At 39.5% G+C, this 17,166-nt stretch overlaps 1 long non-coding RNA gene across 1 annotated transcript in view; it reads left to right on the top strand.

The window, feature by feature from the left end:
• Window positions 1–15,795, top strand: part of LOC111174852 (uncharacterized) — a 29,197-nt gene extending 13,402 nt beyond the window's left edge. The window contains exons 2-4 of the long non-coding RNA XR_004024172.2: window positions 3,329–3,430; window positions 4,328–4,437; window positions 9,716–15,795. This is a non-coding gene — a long non-coding RNA (uncharacterized LOC111174852). The remainder of the gene's footprint in view (window positions 1–3,328; window positions 3,431–4,327; window positions 4,438–9,715) is intronic.
• Window positions 15,796–17,166: the final 1,371 nt, after the last annotated feature.

The following is a 17,166-nucleotide window of genomic DNA, read 5'->3' as shown; positions in this document are numbered from 1 at the left end:
ATTCCTGGTGGTCCAGTGGTTAGGATTCTGAGCTTCCAGTGCCAGGGGCTGGGGTTCCATCCCTGGTTGGGGAACTAAGATCCTTCAAGCCATGTGGCACGGCCAAAATAATAATAATAATAATAATAATATGAAGGAGAAGTTTGTGATCAGCCTGACTTCCCTCCCTTTATTATGCAATTCATTATTCCTGTCTGGATGCTTGAAGAGTTTTTTCTTTATATATATTTTCCCTCTGAAACATTATGGGCTCCTTACACCTGCATAATTGAGGCTTTTTCCAATTTGTGATTTTTTTTCAACTGTGTCTTTGATTATAATTTCTATTCCACTTGCTTTGGTTTCTTTCGCCTATAATTCCTAGGTTGGATGTTTATACGTTGGGGATGGTGGGAAATAACAATATTCTGACAGCCTCCAAAAGCAGCAGCTGGTCAGTAAAGGTCAGCTATCCAGTTTCTGGGTTGGGACAGGTCTTGCATTCTTATTCCAGGGAGCCAGAACGTTTGGGAGAATTGAACGGACTTTGTACCTTTTTTTCAGATGGGTAGTCTTTCTGTTAAGGCAGCATAACACAAGGATTTACCACCTGCACTCTTCAGCACAGTTCCATCAGTATGGTGGTTAATGAAAGTGTTCGTGTTTAATTCCCCCCCTCCCTTCTGATTCATGCTTATTTTAAGGGAAATTTTAGAGAGACTCTCAGATGCCATTTAAAGTTGAAAGTCTTTTCTGTTAACTTAAGAGCCAGTTTCTATCATGTACTTTGTGTTTTCAGCATTTACTTAATTAATTAATTCAATTCTCAAACCAGCATTATTGAGCAAATTTTATATGGCAGACCCTGTGGTTGGCTAGGCGATAAAATCGAATAAGTTGCTATTCTAATTCTTAAGGACCTAGCAATCTAGTGGACAGATAGATGTACAAAACAACCAACTACAAAGGACTGGTAAGCCTATGATATACACAGTGCTCTGGGAGCAAATTGGGAGGTGACAGACAATTGTATCCAGCTTTGTAGAATCAGTAGGAGCTTACCAAATAAATGGAAAAGAAGCATTGCTGTATTATTCTACTATCATTGACCTGTGTCCTTTGAATGGGATGTGATGGGGGCTCTGCCTGTATATGGATATTTCTTTTCAAAATTTCACTCCACTGCCTTTAAATTTCACAAGCAGTTTCTTACAACTGACCGATCTGCATGCCACACACAGTATATGGGATGAGACGGGCAGCTTTGCCTCTCTCCTTGTCAGTTTAATTTCGCTTTTTCTCTACCCACTGGGTATGGAGATGCTGGGTTCTTACACATTTTAATTGCTTATCTATTGCAAAATATATTTACGTAATTTTGAAGGAAAGCAGTGATTTATATTAGCAGAGAATGGGAGAGTTTAAAGGGGTAATCTAGTCTAACCTCCTCATTTCAAGTTCCATTTTCTAGTTGTTAAGGTCATACAGCTAAGTAGGACCAGAGCAGGAATTACAATCGCGATGATGAAGATTGCACAGCACTGGCAATTTTCACAAACATTGTTGCATTTAATGTTCACAAAGATCCTCTGAGCCTTGTATTATTATTATACCCCATTTACCAGGGAGGAAATTAAACTTAGCAATACCAAGGTATTTGTTTTAAAATGTTGTATTAAATCTCTGGACTTTCAGTCTAGTACTTTCTTTGTTACTCAGTGAAACCTCATTGGTTTTCGTTTGTTTAATTGAATTCTAATTAAAAATACTTTTCAAACTAGGATCTAGGATTATCTTTTTTTCTTTTTGTGTTTTTTTTCTTTTAGGATTATCTTTTAAAAAAATAATAAAATGCATAAATGGTATCTAGCCCAATATCTGATTTCCTATATTTCTTATAGTCCATATCACAGGTAATATTTCCCATACTCCTTGATATTATACTGTTTTGTATTATTGTCTAGTTTGTATTTATATGATTTGTGTTATCTGAGCAAAAAGCCTCTTCCCTGTTCAAAATCTAGTAATTTTCTATTACACCCCCTCTTTGTGACTTCTTTTAAGTTCACCAACTGTCAGCTCTTTCCCGCCTCTCCATGGCAGATTGCCAGATTGTATAAATCATGCCTTTGGCTGTTCTTGTCAACAACTGAAGCAGAATTTTTGCAAAAATCTTGTAAACAGTGTGTTGCAATGTTAGTGGCTTCTGCTACTAATGCCTCCCTTTTCTTTCTTTTAATATGAGGCTCGGTCCCCTTGTTTTATGAAGTGGACCATTTCATCTTTCTTCCACGTGCAGCTAGCTAGGCTTTTCTCATGGATTTAGTAGAAGCTGATCTTGAAATTTTCACAAAGGTGCTTCTTCCCTTGCTCCTTTAGTTTCCATTAGGATCCCTAATGGGAGTGATGTTGAACACCCATCATCTCAAAGAGTTCTATTTTCGAATCCTGACCCTGCCACTTTCTGGTTGAGTCATCTGGGGCAAACTTTTCCAACCTCGTCTGTAAAACAGGATCACATCACACATACCTAATGGCAGAATTGAGAAGATGGAATTACCATTGTGTTTTTCAGCCACACCACATGGCATGTGGGATCTTAGTTCCCTGACCAGGGATCAAACCCACGCCCCCTGCATTGGAAGCACAGAGTCTTAACCACTGGACTGCCAGGGAAGTCCCAAGAAGATGGAATTAGATGAGAATAGTGCCAGATACATAATGTTTACTAAAAAGAATGTTGATTGCCACTTTTATTATTCTTGTAAATAATTCTTTCTTTGGTTGAAGTTTCTCTTTGTTGTCAAGCTAACCATTCAGTCATATATCACAAACTCACCACTGCCTTCTCTCTTTTGAAACATTGTAAGTCAGTTGTTTTGTTTTTGCCTAAACTCTATTTCTTGAGCATCTTGACCCAACTCTCTTTTTAATTATTTTGCTTCATTCTTTTCCTATGAGTTTTAGGGCCTACTACTCTCTGGCATCTTTAGATTGGAGCAAATGGTCCCTTTGAGTCATTCCTCTGACATTTTTAGCCACTTTATATTCTCTCAGTAGTTTGCTAACTCCACATATAATCTGATACACCAGTTCCCAAGAAGTCAGTTTTAAGATAGTGGAAAAATTGGTATCTATCACTTTACAGTGATTTGCTCTGGTAGTTCTATTGGCTCGTTTCCTGTTTCCCCCCCAAGCTTTTAGAAAATGCATTCACATAAATATTCTTCAAATCTGTATTATTCATATTAATTTCATAGGCTGTGATTGATTATTTCCAATCCTGTCCCTTTTAGTTGAAGGGCAGTCAAGATCCTCTTCCAATTCTAATGCTTCTTTTTATATTCAGGAAACTCACCATTTAACAGATATAACAACAACCATAAATGCTAGGATACAGGGACACAGAGGGATAAAAAACATGGTCCATCCTTCAAGGAACCCATAATAAGTAAGTTGTCCCTTCCTTATTTCTTTAAAAGACATTCATATCGTTTTATTTTCATAATCGTTAAACTTGGTTTCTGACATAAATGAGTATCTAGTCCTACACCCTTGGAATAATTCTTACCATCAGGACTATCCTAAGGCTTATATTAAGGTGAAAAAAATATTAGATGGTTCCCAAAAGAAGTGGTTTGTGGTTTGTGTATAATTTGCTTAGTATTTGCATATGCCTATTTTGAAAAGACCTAGTGTTTCAAGTTAAAACACTAAGGCTATAAATGAGAGCAGATTTCTTGCTTCATGTTTGGCTGCCATAATTGATACCGATTCCAGAAACGTATAGCCAGAAGTGAGTCAACAGTTAAATGGAACAGAGAAGAGGAAAAAAAAAAAAGTCTCAAGAAATCTTCTAAGACAGTAATAGCCCCCATCTGGAATTTTCCTCTCCTCTGTAAGAGCTTTTGCAGTTAGAGTGCAGTGTGGCTGGATGGAGCTCTGGTTTGCATGCTGCCGGCTGAGGGTTACTCCAAGTCCACCCCGTGCTCAGCTATTTCCCTTACTGGCCTTTGAGTTAGAGCATGGAAGACCCCCTATCAAAATAGAAATGTTTAGACACAGAATTTTATTGCTGAAAGGGATCTTACAGATCATTATACCACAGAGATTCCCAAGCCTTTTCAAGTGTGAGAACCCCTTTTCAATCTCAACGTTTTTTGGATTCCCATTTAGTAGGACTTGAACTTGTAGTATGCATGGACTGAGAAGGTATATAATGACAATATGCCACTATGAGTTCAATTTGCATGAATTTAAACTTCGTTAATCAGAACAGCAATTACATATACTTGAAACAAATAGCTATACCTGTATGAGTGAGACATATCACTTATTTCATCTATAGCCTACTAGGTATACGCATGGATTTGGAGATCCCATGAATTTGGAGGGCCCTGGGGACCTGCACCTTGGAAACCATTGATCTAATCCAGTCTCCTGTTTTAACAGATGAAGGTAAATGTGGTTTGTGGAAATTAAGTGACTTTCTAAGGATACAGCTAGTTAGTGGCAGAGTCCAGTTCATTGACACCTTTTCCACTGTGCCTCAGCTGTCTTAAACTTATCTGAAATTATTATTCATCCAGATCAGCAGAGAGAGGTACTGTAAATGAACTAGCTCAGAGGAAACTATGATTGTGTACCACACACAGGAAAACATGCTCCTGTATATAACAATAACAAAACAGATCAATTAGATTAATTAATTAGTTTGTATATAGAATTAAGTAGATTGTATGTAGTTAATTAGATTGTATATAGAATTCTTACATAACTTGTCTCACTTGACAATTACATATTTCTTGAGGATTGCAAGGAAGTAGAGACCTGTGTTAGGTACTTTATAAACTGTGGAGTGAATATGAAAAATGTTGACTTTCTGGCCACAAATAATAACCCCTCTCAAAAAAAAATGCAGAGGAAGAATTAAAAACCTTAAATATTATGGGTTTTTGGCAATGAACGGGCACAAAAGTCAGCAAGAATGGACATCCCCAACTTCTGCCAAGTCAGGAGGAGCAGTTCTGGCTGCTGAGTTGAGAAGAGAAATGAGAAAAATCACCAGCCAAATAATACATTCTAATACTGGCAGACACAGGAGGGGGAGTGTGTCAGAGATATTAAAAAGCCATTCAGTGTGAGAATGATGCGATTCAGCTGGGGAAAGAAGAAAAGAACAATTGATATTTCCTGGATATTTATTAATGTTTAGATACAAGAGGTTGTATTGAGAGTCGCCAAGTCTTCAGCCTGTTTTCTCTGAGTGCTTGATACGGCGTGAAAGAGGCTGAACAGAGTGCGGTTCAGATCCGTGCTCTCCCTGGGTGACCCATTTCTGCCAGTACTGCACTGGGTTAGAAAACTTCAGGGGTTTCCTAGACTAGCTTTAGGTCTCTTTTGATCTGGATGACCCTTGGGAGTCTGAGTTGATTTTGATTCCTGTGAAAATTTGGGTCATTTGGGGGTAGATCTTGCCTGGTCCAATCATATCTTTTGTGTGGATATGGTAATAATGAGGGTCCATTCAGTTAGATCCAATAGCGTCTCAAGAAGGTCAAGGCTACTTATCTAGTTATGCTGTGTATCTGTTTTCCATAGATAGAGGATCTATTTCATGAGCAAAGTTTGCCATCTTCATTCCAACCAAATGATCTGAAACTATGAGCTGCAAAAGGAATCTTAAGGGAAGATAGGGCTGAACTTGAGCAAATCCATTCTCACCACCGGAAGCTGTAACTCCACCTGCATAGTCTCTGGGGGACAGCCCATCTGACTGAGTCTTAGAGAAACAGAGTAGATATAAGTGGTATTGACAGAAAAGTTGTACAAACAGATCGTGATTAATTCTGTAGTCCTTACAGCTGAATATAACAAAACTGGGGTCCAGGGACTGTTGCTTTGCCTCCATGTTCTCTACCCGCTTGTTCCCGAGACTCTAGGTGTCAGAGGGAGGGAATGGCGTTTGCCATAGAGCAGAACCCTTCCTCTTCTGAGTAACTCGCCTGTTAGAGCTGCAGTGCTGGCAGCGGTCCTGAGAAGGGCTCTGCAACGTGGGCTGGTTAGCAGGAGCATTTTCACTGCAGGCAGGTTCCGTTGCCTTGGTGAAGTCCCCACGCATCTGAAGAGTGGCTCATCTGTTTCCGGCTGGGGATCGCTTGTGCTCACCCAGGCACCCATGAGAAACCTGGGAGACTGGTGAGCAGGTGCTGGCTGAACCGGGAACCTTTAAGAATCAGCCAACAAAATAGATAATTTTACTCAGTACAATTCCAGGAGGACTAAGTTTTGGAGGAAATGCTGTCAGAGAAGCGTTTTCAGTGTCAGGGGCCTAGGGCAGGAATGGTGAGTGGAGAAGGAAGAGGGAAGAGGAAGAACAGAACGAAGAAGTGAGGGGGTGAGTTGGGGGGTGAACGGGCTGAGAGATTCTTAGCACTCGGGTGGAGAGAGTTGTCTAAGAAAGATTTTAAGGATGTAGCCTTTATGCTATGCTTGTAAAACCTCTCACCCTGCTGCTTCCTGAAAATCACAGTAAACATCTACATTGTGCTCTTTCCAGTGTGGGCGTCAGGACCCACCTTTGGCTATTGAGCCGTTGAAGTGTGGCTGGTCCGAACTGAGATGCGCAGCAAGTGTAACATACGCACTGGATTTTTGGCGACTTAGTGTAGAAAAAAGAATGTAAAATATCTATTGCATTGATAATTTTTTACATTGAATACTTGTTGAAACGATAATATTTTAATATATTGGATTAAAGTATATCATTAATGTTAATTTTACCTGTTTCTTTAAAAAAATGTGTCTATTAGAACGCTTAAAACATAATGTGACTGATGTTATATTTCTACTGGATAGCACTAATCTAAATGATTCTTCAAAGCTACTGGAGTTAGATTTGTGTTTATTTTGGGTTGGTATTGGTGGTGCTACAGGGTTGTACAAGCAGACACTCACACCCTTGTCTGTTGATGGCCAAAATGGAAGGGAGGGTTAGACTTGATAAATCTCAGGCTCCAAAAGGAGCATTGGTCAGCAGGCTCTGGTAAGTACATCTGTGTGCCGAGACCTGCAGACATTTGGAAAGATTCAGAGTCAGAGAAATACCTGGGAGAAATGGGGCCTGACTTAAATATATCGAAAGGAGACCAAGTTTTCCTACAAGAACAGAACTGGTATTAACAGAGAAACCTCAGAGGGCAAAGATGGGAAACAGCGGGGATGGGAGAGAAGGTGCAGCCTTCTCTGCGAGTGTGTCATGGCTCAGTAAGACGGGAATAAAGACACAGACCTACTAGAGAATGGACTTGAGGACACGGGGAGGGGGAAGGATAAGCTGGGACAAAGTGAGAAAGTGGCATGGACATATATACACTACCAAATATAAAATAGATAGCTAGTGGGAAGCAGCCGCATAGCACAGGGAGATCAGCTTGGTGCTTTGTGACCACCTAGAGGGGTGGGATAGGGAGGGTGGGAGGGAGATGCAAGTGGAAGGAGATATGGGAACATATGTATACATATAGCTGATTGATTCACTTTGTTATAAAGCAGAAACTAACACACCATTGTAAAGCAATTATACTCCAATAAAGATGTTTGAAAAAAAAAACAAAAACAAGAATGCCTGATGCCTGGGAGGGAGGAGAAAGAGGAAAAGAAGAAAGGACGGAGGGGGAGAGAGGAGAAGGAAGGAAATAGAACTGAATTGAGAAAAATAGCCACGCAAGGCTAGACGTGGTTCATGTGGTCCCCGATAGATCTTGTGAGTTTGAAACAGCTTGAGAAATGACCACTCCACGGAGCAGAAATCCTCTGTAAAACCCCCACAAGTAAAGAAAAAACAGGTTTCCTGAATGTTCAGTAGCAGCAGTCATGAATCTATTTATTTGAGAAACGGCTTTGAAGCTGCCCCAATTCTTTGTTAAGACAAGACTGGGGAGAAAGGAGTATTTGCATAAGTGATGAGGTGAAAGGGCTGCTGGCGTCCTCAAAGTTGAATGCGTCCCAGGGATACATCCTTTAGCGCCCTCCATAGGAGGCCAGGGAGTCCCTGGCTGCATCCCTGGCACAGTGTTATTCTGTAGCGGTGTGTATATATCTCGCTCAACTATTTGGAGCGCGACTGGGCCCTTCAAGTAACCAGAATAACACCCTTCATTTCACTTTACGGCCAGCAAAGACACTCATTCCAAAGAGTTAGTAGAAACATGTAAAACCCTTCAGTGGAGTACCGCCTCTGCTCTGGGTCTGAACAAGTTCAGTCCAATTTCTCACCCCATAACTCCTGTGTCTATGGAGCCAGGCAGTTAAAATGAATGACCGGAGGCGCTGCAAGGGTCTGAAGTGCCTCACAAATCATCAAAGAAAGACTAAATTATGTCCTGAACTTACCAAAGCCAAAAAGTGAACTAATAATATATTTTAGAAACAGTTGCTCCAAGAGCTGAAACTGAAAACATGGTGATGTTTAACTCCAATTTAATGAGAACATCCAAGTAATTAAAAGGCCCCACTCTTAAAGCTTTCTGGTTGATTGAAGGTGCTTTGCATATTGGAAACAGGTATGAAAAGCTTTTATGTGTTAAGGGTTCTCTGAGGCAAAATTGTTAGCACTACCCACCTGGTGGACCACCTGCATCGGTTTAGCTAGAACTAGTTAGAAATGCAAATTCTCAGGGCCCACCCCAAAATCTGCATGTTGTCAACATCTTTAGGGGATTCTAGGCACGCTGAAGTTTGAGAATCATGGGCCTAGGGCCCTAGTGTGTCTCTTGAAAAGGAAGGAACACCCTTTCCTTGAACAGGGCCTCTGGGGACCACAGGTAATCTTTATTTTATGTTCTAGGCACTGGGCTAAGAACTTTACACAACTTACCTCATTTTAATCCTTCAGCAGTTCTAAGGAGGCAGTATTAGAATTAATGCCACTTTACAGATAAGGAAACTGAGATATAAAATCATTAAGCAATTTGCCCAAACCCACATGCCCTAAGTAGGAGAACCGGGATTTACATCTAGGCTGCCACTCTTTGGCAGGATGTGATTCAGTCTTTTTCACTTGGGTTTTTTTTTTTTTTTTTTTTTGCGGTACGCGGGCCTCTCACTGTTGTGGCCTCTCCCGTTGTGGAGCACAGGCTCCGGACGCGCAGGCTCAGCGGCCATGGCTCACGGGCCCAGCTGCTCCGCGGCATGTGGGATCCTCCCGGACCAGGGCACGAACCCGCATCCCCTGCATCGGCAGGCGGATCCCCAACCACTGCGCCATCAGGGAAGCCCTTCACTTGGGTTTTGAGCCATCTACGAGATGGGCAGATAGGGAGTTCTGTGGGTCCTACCCACATGGGTTTGCTTTGTCCTTTCCAAAAAGCCTGGGATTTCCTGCTTAAAAGTCCCACAGAATCTAGGTGGTGGAGTGACTTCCCCAGATCACATAGTTAATGGCATAATCCTGGCTGGAGTGCAGGCTCTCTGACCTTTCATCTCATATGTTACAATAAAAAAAAAATACCAAAAAGCAAAACTGAGACCATAAAATTGAACTGAAATACCGTCTTTTAGGAATAATGTCTGTTAAATTTGGAGGTTTACTCTTATATGACTCAAGATAGCTCAAGGAAAGGGGACTTATTTAAAAGTGGGGGTGTAGGGAGTCAGTGACACCCCTCCTTTCACCCATCGCAGTCTCGTGAAGCACACGTTCTGTTTCTCTGTTCTCTTCTTCTCCCTTCTGCAGGCAAGGCTGTCTCCACTACTCCTCTGCTTATGGGTGAATGAAAATGGCCACCCCAGCCCTGATTGGACAACATCCTTCATTTCACACGCCAGCAATCATGTGAGCATGGTTTTGTGTCTCTTATTTCTAATTCTCCAGTCAGAGAATTCTAGGCTATTCACTGATCTCTCATATTAATCAGCCAAGTCAAGTTGTTATTAAAACAAAGGCAAGAAGGCTACCCCTTTCAGTAGGGGCATGGGGGTAATTCCAAATAATGGATTATAGAGTAGGCAACCCTGCCCAAATGTTCTACTACATTTTTTAAAAAAATAAGATCATACCTCTTGTAGCTTTTTTTTTTTTTTACTATTTTGCCAAAATACTTCCCTGCCTATAAATAATATCATACCTCCTCAGTTTTTGTGATGGTGATACAATCAGCATATCTATTGTATGGCTCTGCCTCGGTTTGCTCAACCAGCTTCTGTTGGTGGGTTTTCTTTCCTCCAGGTATTAGCCAATATTGTCAATGTTGTAATGAACAACTTTGTCATAAATCTTTGTGCCCAGTCTTAGTTCTTTTTTTAGGATAAATTCTTAAAAGGCAAAACTGTTATGTGAAGAAGTGTGGCCATTTTTAAGGCTTTAGAAATACATACCCCAATTACCTTCTGGAAAAGCTGTCCCAGTTCAGACTCCTACCAGCAAGGGAGTAAACCTTCCCACAACCTCACCAGCACTGGGGATTATTCTTTTTTATCTTTGCCAATTTTATAGGTAAAAATTGAGCTCATTGTTCTTTTAATTTGTGTTCTGGCTGAGGTGGAACAATTTTTTCACATGTTCACTGGCCTTTTGTATTTCTGGTTTTGCAACATATGTCTTTTGAAAACCTCAGCTGCGCTTTACACAGGAAAAAGATTTTGGCAGTTGTCATTAAATGTCTGCTTGTTCCTTATTCTAGTGGCGTCCTTTAGTTGATTACCCCAACCTGAAGGTAAACCAGCATTGCATTATTAGCATAATAGTATTTGAGTCTTCAAACAACATGTAAAGCTAAGCCTTTAGTTTGTTACACTGTCCTTTATGAAGATGTTCTAGGAGAGGCGAATCGATCTTCCAAGCTATGTGATAAAATGTCTGAGACCAGAATACCTAGTTGGCTGAAATGGTGGGATGGGGTGAAGTGAGAATATGAAAGATGTCAAAGCAGTTGGAGTTCTTAAGGGAAGAGAGTTTTTCGTACTATCCTGATCTCTAAGGACGGGGAGAGGAATCTGTATGGGAAGTTGACTGTTTCTTTTTAATCCTTGCTTTACATCCAGCATTGAAAGGATGGACCCCTATCTCCGGTTCAAGTTGAAGTGTGGGTAGTTTTGAGTCTCCTCACAATTACTTCCTGGGACTTTGAAAATGATTCAGGATAGAAGACTCCCAAGAGATCAGATTGAGGTGACAGTAGGCTCATTGAGAATCACAGGTCAAGACATTTTGAGGAATGCGGGCTGGTGGAGCTTGGCTACACCGGTCAGAGATGTCCTTCTGTATAGGCAGTCGCCTCTGGTTTGATTCAACAGGGTTTCCCAAGCTTCCCTCATGATAATGATCACCTGATGTATTCACTAAAAACAAACATTCCAGGCCCACTGATTCAGACTCTTCAGGCAAGGGCCTGATGATTCTACCATCAGAGAAATTTGGAAAACACAGATTCAGAGGTTCTGCGGGAAGGCCTTTTATAGCAGATAGCTTTTTGGATGTCCATTCAGCCACCAATACAATAGAATACAATTCCCTACCCCTAGGTTGGACCTTAGTATTCATGATTCGGCTTTGTCATACCCATGTCCCTGGCTGCAAAGGAAGCCAGGCTGTGCCAATCAGATTTTCTCTTTGTAAATTAAAAATGGTATTTAGAGGTAGCCAGTCTGTCTCTAGAATTGCAGTATGGAATCTCAAGAGCATGGGGCAGCTATATTCTGCCATGTGGATGAAGAAGATGTTAAGATGGTATACAGGAAGACAGAAGAATGAAACACAGATGCCCTCTTGACTTGCTTTCAATAACATCTCTACTAAAACATTCTAATATAAAAAAATCATCTGCATGTAACTAAAGCCTCTACCTTGAACATCAAGTGAAGTTAATGGGTCTTCTATTTTATTTTATTTTTTAAATTAATTATTAAAAAAATTTTGCATTTTATTTTATTTATTTTTTATACAGCAGGTTCTTATTAGCCATCAGTTTTATACACATCAGTGTATACATGTCAATCCCAATCGCCCAACTCATCACACCCCCACCCCCACCCCCTGCCGCTTCCCCCCTTGGCATCCATACGTTTGTTCTCTACATCTGTGTCTCTATTTCTGCCTTGCAAACAGGTTCATCTGTACCATTTTTCTAGGTTCCACATATATGTGTTAATATACTATATTTGTTTTTCTCTCTCTGACTTACTTCACTCTGCATGACAGTCTCTAGACCCATCCACGTCTCTACAAATGACCCAATTTCGTTCCTTTTTATGGCTGAGTAATATTCCATTGTATATATGTACCACATCTTCTTTATCCATTCGTCTGTTGATGGGCATTTAGGTTGCTTCCATGACCTGGCTATTGTAAATAGTGCTGCAATGAACACTGGGGTGCATGTGTCTTTTTGAATTATGGTTTTCTCTGGGTATATGCCCAGTAGTGGGATTGCTGGGTCATATGGTAGTTCTATTTTTAGTTTTTTGAGGAACCTCCATACTGTTCTCCATACTGGCTGTATCAATTTCCATTCCCACCAACCATGCAAGAGGGTTCCCTTTTCTCCACACCCTCTCCAGCATTTGTTGTTTGTAGATTTTCTGATGATGCCCATTCTAACTGGTGTGAGGTGATACCTCATTGTAGTTTTGATTTGCATTTCTCTAATAATTAGTGATGTTGAGCAGCTTTTCATGTGCTTCTTAGCCATCTGTATGTCTTCTTTGGAGAAATGTCTATTTAGGTCTTCTGCCTATTTTTGGATTGGGTTGTTTGTTTTCTTAATATTGACCTGCATGAGCTGTTTATATATTTTGGAGATTAATCCTTTGTCTGTGGATTTGTTTGCAAATATTTTCTCCCATTCTGAGGGTTGTCTTTTTGTCTTGTTTATGGTTTCCTTTGCTGTGCAGAAGCTTTTAAGTTTCTTTAGGTCCCATTTGTTTATTTTTGTTTTTATTTCCATTACTCTAGGAGGTGGATCAAAAAAGATCTTGCTGTGATTTATGTTAAAGAGTGTTCTTCTTACGTTTTCCTCTAAGAGTTTTATAGTGTCCGGTCTTACATTTAGGCCTCTAATCCATTTTGAGTTTATTTTTGTGTATGGTGTTAGGGAGTGTTATAATTTCATTCTTTTACATGTAGCTGTCCAGTTTTCCCAGCACCACTTATTGAAGAGACTGTCTTTTCTCCATTGTATATCCTTGCCTCCTTTGTCATAGATTAGTTGACCATAGGTGCGTGGGTTTACCTCTGGGCTTTCTATCTTGTTCCATTGATCTCTGTTTCTCTTTTTGTTCCAGTACCATATTTTCTTGATTACTGTAGCTTTGTAGTGTAGTCTGAAGTCAGGGAGTCTGATTCCTCCAACTCTGCTTTTTTCCCTCAAGACTGCTTTGGCTATTCGAGGTCTTTTGTATCTCCATACAGATTTTAAGATTTTTTGTTCTAGTTCTGTAAAAAATGCCATTGGTAATTTGATAGGGATTGCATTGAATCCGTAGATTGCTTTGGGTAGTATAGTCATTTTCACAATGTTGATTCTTCCAATCCAAGAACATAGTATATCTCTCCATCTGTGGGTATCATCTTTAATTTCTTTCATCAGTGTCTTATAGTTTTTTGCATACAGGTCTTTTGTCTCCCTAGGTAGGTTTATTCCTAGATATTTTATTCATTTTGTTGCAGTGGTAAATGGAAGTGTTTCCTTAATTTCTCTTTCAGATTTTTCATCATTAGTGTATAGGAATGCAAGAGATTTCTGTGCATTAATTTTGTATCCTGCAACTTTACCAAATTCATTGACTAGCTCTAGTAGTTTTCTGGTGGCATCTTTAGGATTCTCTATGTATAGTATCATGTCATCTGCAAACAGTGACAGTTTTACTTCTTCTTTTCCAATTTGTATTCCTTTTATTTCTTTTTCTTCTCTGATTGCCATGGCTAAGACTTCTAAAACTATGTTGAATAATAGTGGTGAGAGTGGACATCCTTGTCTTGTTCCTGATCTTAGAGGAAATGCTTTCAATTTTTCACCATTGAGAATGATGTTTGCTGTCGGTTTGTCATATATGGCCTTTATTATGTTGAGGTAGTTTCCCTCTATGCCCACTTTCTGGAGAGTTTTTATCATAAATGGGTGTTGAATTTTGTCAAAAGCTTTTTCTGCATCTATTGAGATGATCATATGGTTTTTATTCTTCACTTTGTTAATAATGGTGTATCACATTGATTGATTTGCATATGTTGAAGAATCCTTGCATTCCTGGGATAAATCCCACTTGATCATGGTGTATGATCCTTTTAATGTGTTGTTGGATTCTGTTTGCTAGTATTTTGTTGAGGATTTTTGCATCTATATTCATCAGTGATACTGTCTGTAATTTTCTTTTTTTGTAGTATCTTTTTCTGGTTTTGGTGTCAGGGTGATGGTGGCCTCATAGAATGAGTTTGAGAGTGTTCTTTCCTCCAAAATTTTTTGGAAGAGTTTGAGAAGGATGGGTGTTAGCTCTTCTGTAAATGTGTCATAGAATTCACCTGTGAGGCCATCTGGTCCTAGACTTTTGTTTGTTGGAAGATTTTTAACCACAGTTTCAATTTCATGACTTGTGATTGGCCTGTTCATATTTTCTATTTCTTCCTGGTTCAGTCTTGGGAAGTTATACCTTTCTAAGAATTTGTCCATTTCTTCCAGGTTGTCCATTTCATTGGCATAGAGTTGCTTGTAGTAGTCTCTTAGGATGCTTTGTATTTCTGCAGTGTCTGTTGTAACTTCTACTTTTTCATTTTTAATTTTATTGATTTGAATCCTCTCCCTTTTTTTCTTGCCGAGTCTGGCTAATGGTTTATCAATTTTGTTTATCTTCTCAAAGAACTAGCTTTTAGTTTTATTGATCTTTGCTATTGTTTTCTTAGTTTCCATTTCATTTATTTCTGCTCTGATCTTTATGATTTCTTTCCTTCTGCTAACTTTGGGTTTTGTTTGTTCTTCTTTCTCTAGATCCTTTAGGTGTAAGGTTAGATTGTTTATTTGAGATTTTTTTGTTTCTTGATGTAGGCTTGTATAGCTATAAACTTCCCTCTTAGAACTGCTTTTGCTGCATCCCATAGGCTTGGGATTGTCGTGTTTTCATTTGTCTCTAGGTATTTTTTGATTTCCTCTTTGATTTCTTCAGTGATCTCTTGGTTATTTACTAACGTATTGTTTAGCCTCCATGTGTTTGTGTTTTTTACGTTTTTTCCCCTCTAATTCATTTCTAATCTCATAGTGTTGTGGTCAGAAAAGATGCTTGAAATGATTTCAATTTTCTTCAATGTACTGAGGCTTGATTTCGGACCCAAGATATGTTCTATCCTGGAGAATGTTCCATGCGCACTTGAGAAGAAAGTGTAAACTGCTGTTTTTGGATGGAATGTCCTATAAATATCAATTAAATCTATCTGGTCTTTTGTGTCATTTAAAGCTTCTGTTTCCTTATTTATTTTCATTTTGGATGATCTGTCCATTGGTGTAAGTGAGGTGTTAAAGTCCCCCACAATTATTGTGTTACTGTCGATTTCCTCTTTTATAGCTGTTAGCAGTTGCCTTATGTTGAGGTGCTTCTATGTTAGGTGCATATATATTTATAATTGTTATATCTTCTTCTTGGATTGATCCCTTGATCATTATGTAGTGTCCTTCCTTGTCTCTTGTAACATTTATTTTAAAGTCTATTTTATCTGATATGAGTATTGCTACTCCAGTTTTCTTTTGATTTCCATATGCATGTAATATCTTTTTCCATCCTGTCAGTTTCAGTCTGTATGTGTCCCTAGGTCTGAAGTGGGTCTCTTGTAGACAGCATATATATGGGTCTTATTTTTGTATCCATTCAGCAAGCCTGTGTCTTTTGTTTGGAGCATTTAATCCATTCATGTTTAAGGTGATTATCGATATGTATGTTCCTATGACCATTTTCTTAATTGTTCTGCATTTGTTTTTGTAGGTCCTTTTCTTCTCTTGTGTTTCTCACTTAGAGAAGTTCCTTTAGCATTTCTTGTAGAGCTGATTTGGTGGTGCTGAATTCTCTTAGCTTTTGCTTGTCTGTAAAGCTTTTGATTTCTCCATAGAATCTGAATGAGATCCTTGCTGGGTAGAGTAATCTTGGTTGTAGGTTGTTCCATTTCATCACTTTAAGTATATCATGCCACTCCCTCTGGCTTGTAGAGTTTCTACTGAGAAATCAGCTGTTAACCTTATGGGAGTTCCCTTGTATGTTATTTGTCATTTTTCCCTTGCTGCTTTCAATAATTTTTCTTTGTCTTTAATTTTTGGCAATTTGATTAGTATGTGTCTTGGCATGTTTCTCCTTGGGTTTATTCTGTATGGGACTCTGCGCTCCCTGGACTTGGGTGGCTATTTCCTTTCCCATGTTAGGGAAGTTTTCGACTATAATCTCTTCAAATATTTTCTCGGGTCCTTTCTCTCTCTCTTCTCCTTCTGGGACCCCTGTAATGCGAATGTTGTTGCGTTTAATGTTGTCCCAGAAGTCTCTTAGGCTGTCTTCATTTCTTTTCATTCTTTTTTCTTTATTCACTTCCACAGCAGTGAATTCCACCATTCTGTCTTCCAGGTCACTTATCTGTTCTTCTGCCTCAGTTATTCTGCTATTGATTCCTTTTAGTGTAGTTTTCATTTCAGTTATTGTGTTGTTCATCTCTGTTTGTTTGTTCTTTAATTCTTCTGGGTCTTTGTTCAACATTTCTTGCATCTTCTCAATCTTTGCCTCCATTCTTTTTCTGAGGTCCTGGGTCATCTTCAGTATTATTATTCTGAATTCTTTTTCTGGAAGGTTGCCTATCTCCACTTCATTTAGTTGTCTTTCTGGGGTTTTATCTTGTTCCTTCATCTGGTGCATAGCCCTCTGCCTTTTCATCTTGTCTGTCTTTCTGTGAATGTGGTTTTCGTGCCACAGGCTGCAGGATTGTAGTTCTTCTGGCTTCTGCTGCTGCCCTCTGGTGGATGAGGCTATCTAAGAGGATTGTGCAAGTTTCCTGATGGGACAGACTCTGGGTCTTCTATTTTAAAAGTGAAACTTATTCTGGAAAGATTAGGGCTATCAAAAATACATAATTTAATGTAAATTACTTTAACCAGATTACTGCAAACTCTGGCAACAGGAGTGTTATTTTTAGGGAAGAGGGTGGGGAGTGGGCCATGAAGGTGATGT

The sequence above is a fragment of the Delphinapterus leucas genome, chromosome 13, assembly GCF_059928025.1.
Source record: "Delphinapterus leucas isolate spDelLeu-1000000601 "Yukka" chromosome 13, BTC_Dleu_Yukka2, whole genome shotgun sequence".
NCBI lineage: Eukaryota > Metazoa > Chordata > Mammalia > Artiodactyla > Monodontidae > Delphinapterus > Delphinapterus leucas.
The sequence above is the reverse complement of the archived record's forward strand: the minus strand, read 5'-3'. Positions and strand labels throughout refer to the sequence as shown.